This window comes from Nicotiana tabacum, chromosome 13 (assembly GCF_000715075.1).
Source record: "Nicotiana tabacum cultivar K326 chromosome 13, ASM71507v2, whole genome shotgun sequence".
NCBI classification, from domain to species: Eukaryota; Viridiplantae; Streptophyta; class Magnoliopsida; order Solanales; family Solanaceae; genus Nicotiana; species Nicotiana tabacum.
In genome coordinates this window covers 69,207,225-69,212,739 of record NC_134092.1, presented here as the reverse complement: position 1 = coordinate 69,212,739, position 5,515 = coordinate 69,207,225, and the positions used below count along the sequence as shown (strand labels likewise).

Below are 5,515 nucleotides of genomic sequence, written 5' to 3'. Positions count from 1 at the left end.
TATGGATATAATCCCCCTTTTGAGCACTTAGCACTTCAGAGTTCACGAGGGTCTCGGACCTCAAGCAGTGCTTGTGTCAAGGAGAGAGACCATGTTGTTGTACCCTATTTTGCACAAGACAAAACAAACTACAACTTATAGTACTCTACAAGGTTGAATGGAGTTTTAGAGTCGCCACCTAGTATTTAAGGTATACTAGGACACCTGTACTACACTACACAATGTACACTAAATTATAGACTGCGAAACCAGTTGAGATTCTAGGTAAGGGCTCAAGTTATCTCGAGAGGAAGATGTTAGACATCCCTCAAGATCCACAAAATGTGATTCCGGCAAACTCGATCAAATAAAGGAGGGAAGGTTCAAAGAATGATTAACTACGTCACAAAGAATTTCTATCAAAGAATAGTCAATACAGTTGTCACATAGTGAATATATATTCAAAGCATGACTATTTTATTTGTGGTAAAATATATACAATAGGATATGCAAAGTAAGTAAATAGATAAAAATCTTTTTGGAGTTTGATTGAAAGAATTGGGTTGAAATAAAGTATAAAGGTAACTTCAATTTATAATTAAAGCCGAGTGATTTAATTATGCAAGATTAATATTAATTGAATACATATAATAAATGGTAAATAGTTATCTTTGAATAAATAACTATCAATTAACTTAAAAGAATTGACCAAATAAAGTAACAGGAGTTGTCATAGATAGGGAAGTATAAGAAATAAATTATCCACATATAATCTCACATGTGATAATGGAGCGATTAAATCAAATAAGGAATGTATATCAACAATTGAGGTATTCTAAAAAAGAGTTTGAATAAATTTATGAAAATTTATTTATGATTAAAGCCAAATGATTACTACAACGGATTGTCTTAAATGTACAAGAAAATCTGTCGAAAATGAGTAAACAATGGAAAGAATTATCTTCTAAAGTGAATAAGTGTTTTTGTAATTCACTAAAATACTTGACTAGATGTGTAAAAAAATAAAGCGTAAAAAGGTTTGTCAAGATTTACAAGTATAAAGGAATATTAATATTTTATGGCAAAAGAAAATTAAGACCATATAAGAAAGACCTTAGTTTGTTTTAAAAGAATTGAATAAATAAATAAATACTAATAAAATACATATATAGACAATCAAATAAATATACAAAGAGGCTAAGAATATTATAAACTTTGTACAAGAATAGCCTTTAAAACAATAACTCATGGAGAATGTTGGCAATTATCAGATTAGGCCCAAATGGATTTAGCAATTGAATTAATCCTAAATATGGTAGACTCAATTATGATTTTTACAAGTTATGTTTACTTGATGTAAAATAGTCAAAAATAATTTACAAAGAGATTCGTTAAAAAAATGCTTATGTAGTTGTAAACAAAGGTAAAACTCCTATTTTTGAAAAGGAGACGACATGCCTTTCATTTATGTATGCAACCAATTCAATTAAGTATGTGTACACTAATCCTAATTAATCGACTAAATTATAAAATATATATTTGACATTCTAGATTTTGTATAGACAACCTTGCAAGAATTATTTAACACACAATGTTGTAGGTTGGCGGATTATTAGCTAGATGTAACACACCCTAAGTGTTTAAGTGTTTAACAAACAGATAAAGATCAAAGTAAACAAATAATACGACATTTATCTGCGATTTCACTATACTTGTGATTTTGGATACATCCTAGAATAGGAAATTCGAAGCGGGGAGTTTGACGAAAATTTGTCTTTCTATCTTCGAGTGTCGTCTTCCAAAAACAACTCCGTATAGTAGTACCTCGCAAGATAAGAAAGTAAAATTATTAATAAAATAACATAAAGTAAAAATGAATCAAATGACATGTTTTTAAAATGATTTTTTGAAATTTTTCCGAAAAAGATTCGAAAATGTTTTTTTTTTGAAAGATTGTTTGTGAAAATAGTTCGAAAATGTTTTTGGGAAATTATTTTTGAAAAATAGTTTAAAATAATATAGTAGGCTCACCGCCTCGGTTGAGACACCGTCTGCCAACCGTGTCGCCCTCCATAGGTTATTGATTCGAATTCTCGTCTTTTTCTTTTTCGATGTTTATCATCGCCTCATTATTATAGGGCCCAACCCGGACGGTCATTCGGGGCGTTGAATAACTCGAAGGTTATTTTCTCATCAGCCCAAGCCTTAGGTCCAACAGTGCGGGAAATCAACAACAATTCAGACGTGAAATCTGCACAAACTAATTAGCAAGAAACAATTCAATAGTTCCAGTCAAGCGTAAATTAACCCAAACTTGTAGAACCAAATGTGATAATAATGATATAGCATAATACGTGGAGATAGAAGTTGGCCAGAATAAACAAAGACCCCAAAAATTATCTATGAACATTCATCGGCAAAGTTCCACAATCGACGACAAACGCCGGAGAACAGTACCCAAGCGAGGCAACAGAGACGTCGGAAGAAATTACCGGCAGGGAAACAACGCCAAAGTTTTGGCCAATCTCTAGGCAAATAACCTTTATTGGTTTAGATCTGTTAACCTGTAGCAAAGAAAAAATGATAAGCGAAGAAATACACAAGCAAAAGGACAGTCGTTGGCGTTAAGGGAGGTCGCCAGAAAATATTCCGGCCAAATGAACAGCAGTGGCGTTACTTCGACGGCGGACGCCGGAATAACGCTCAACTTCAAGGAACGTCGCCGGAATCTGTATTTCCGTCCAAAACCAAGAGAACGGGTTGCAGTGAACAGTAAAAGAGCAGCACCAGAGGTCGCCGGAAAGTCAGATTTCTGGCCATAAAATTCTCAGATATCGGTTTGCCTCATGGAAAGAATGCCGGCCTTAGCATTTCAGATAAGACATGAAGCTTCTCCGGCCAGAAGTGAAATTTCGATAGGTGTCCTATTTTCAGATCATAGCTTTGGTGGTGTTCCGGCGAAGAGAGATAAAAGAGAAGAGGGGGAGGCGCTAGCCAAGGCTGCTGGTGGCTGGCCGGCGGCGACGAAAATGGGGGAAATGGGGTGGCTGCCGTGTCTCTCTCAAAGTGAGAGATGAGAGAGTCTCAAACGATGGGAGGCGACTGTGGAGTTAAAATGAAGGGGTTGAGAGATTATTTGGGGTTTTGGGGATTTTATATAATAAATTTTGGAAGACAAAAAAATATAGAAGTAAAATACACAAATTTAAAATGTGTGGTGCTCCTTTTATTTGGAATAAAGTTAAACATAAAAGAAAATAGTTAATATGTAAAAGATGTCATGTATGATTTATCACATCGCCTGTTTGGTCAGATCAAATGTCAAACATTAAAATGTCACATTGGATGCTGACGGGACATTAAATTTGACCGGACTGAATTTGTATTTTAAAGTAAACTCTGTTGATTTTCATGTAATTAAATAAACTCTGCTACGAATTAATATATGATTATTTGATTTGAAAATCTCATACTTTTCGTTTTAATTTATGTGAATCTATTTCTTTTTTAGTCCGTGCCAAAAAGAATGACATTTTTCTTTTTTTGAAAATAATTTACCTTTATGCAATGATTTATAGTCACACAAAATATATGTGCATTATTTTACACCACAAGTTCAAAAGTCATCTCTCTTTTCTTAAATTCCGTACCCAGTCAAATAAGTTCACATAAATTGAAACGGAGGGAGTAGTATTTATGTAAAATGTAACTACTACAATTGTGTTGTAATAATTATTTTATTTTTTAAATGACAATAATTTGATAGAATATCCTAATATTTGAAAAATTGGACAATTATCAATAAATTATTTGAAATTTAGAAAAATACACAAAAATATAAAATGATAAAAATTCCTATATTTTTGTAAAAATAAAAATAATTATCAATATATTGTATAAGAGCTAAATAATGTGTAAAATACTGCATTTTATTATTTTTTTAGACTAGAAAGCATGCATAAGTTAATTTTTAAATACGGAGGGTCAAAATTGAGTTTCAACAGCTGCTCCTCTTTGACCGGAGATGATGCAAGAGTCTTCGGGTAAAGAAATTGACACAATACTCAATTTTGACCCAACATGACATAGTGGGGATGAGGAGGTTTTGAAGGTTGTGACCGAACTCTGGTATTTGAGTTGCCTACATATCTCGGGTTGCATGAGAGTCAGGTCGCGTGTAGTTCTCGAATACAACTGAGTGCTACTTATGAATCGTAGCCTCATGGAGTGTAAGGCAAATGTTCGAGGACGAAAAGGTTTGTGTGATCCCGACATTGCTTCCAAGATTGCCCTAGTGTCGGAATGTGGTAACACTAGGACGTAGATGTTGGATAGTGGATGGATTGATTGGGTGGATTTTGATGTGTATGCGGTCGGGCTCTGTGTTGAGTTTTCCTACTTATCTAGGATGAAACGAGAATCAGGCCGGTTGTAGTTCGAGAAGCGATGGATGATTTGATTTTGATTGTTTGATTCGAAAATTACCCCAGCATTAGGCTGTGATAACACTGGGTGTTTTATTTTGTCTATGGGGGTTCGGATTACCTACACACCCCATGTCAATAGGACATAAGAACGATACTTGGGATATGTTGTTGATTGCTGTTGGAAAGCTCGACGTCCGTGCTCAAAATCTGCTCCAGTTTATTTGCTTGAAGATAATTCCACGTTGTGTCGCCTCTGTGATCAGCAGAGTTGACGAGGTGTGGATTATGATTCCGTTTGATTTGAGGAAGATGGATTGTAGTGGCTTGAGTGATGATTGTTGATGCGATGTGAGAGTGATGCAATTTTTTCCTTTTTGAATGAAATAGAGTCCTAGGTTGGAACTCTAATTCGTAAGAGATCCGGGCTAGACACCGGCCAGAAGTGATCGGAGCACTTTGGATTATTAAAGAAAATCCGGGATGTATGTCGGTCCGAAGAGATATCAGAGTACTTGAATGTAAAAAGGAAATCTGGGCTGTATGCCGATCCGAAGCGATATCGAAGCATTTGATTGTAGAAAGGAACATTCGGGTTGTGTACTAGTCTGAAATGATATCGGAGCACTTGTATATAAAAAGTAAATCTGGGTTGTGTATCGGTCCGAAGTGATATCGAAACATTTGAAATCTTAAATACCTGTATTTGAAGGTGGGCGCCTGTAAAATTTGAACTTGAAATGAATTGCCCATTGTTCAAGAGGGCTCCTGGGAAAGCAAGAAGCTATATTGTTTTTAGGAAAATTGATGAAGAGGGTTCTGCTATTAATGACTCAGGTAGCTAATAGATGCAAAATGGTAGAATTTTGAAATGATATGGCCGGGTCTAACTTAGACTGCCTACGTATCCAAATAGCATAAGGCCAAAATGTAGTTTGATTATGATAGATGACTGAATCCGATGTTGATTGCCTACATATCCTACCGAAGGAAATAAAGTCACGGCGTAGTTCCGAATATATATAGAAATGATTTTTGATTTTTTATTATAAGGGTGGGACCGAACCCTACGTGGGTTGCCTACGTATCCCCCCGTGGGAAGTCAGGTCGGG

General features: G+C 35.2%; 1 long non-coding RNA gene across 1 annotated transcript; it reads right to left on the bottom strand.

Moving 5' to 3' along the window:
• Positions 1–1,645: 1,645 nt before the first annotated feature.
• On the bottom strand, positions 1,646–3,120 carry LOC107759440 (uncharacterized). Its single transcript, XR_012698027.1, has 2 exons — positions 2,472–3,120; positions 1,646–2,239 (listed from the first exon to the last, which is right to left on the bottom strand). It is a non-coding gene; the product is annotated as an uncharacterized LOC107759440 (long non-coding RNA).
• Positions 3,121–5,515: the final 2,395 nt, after the last annotated feature.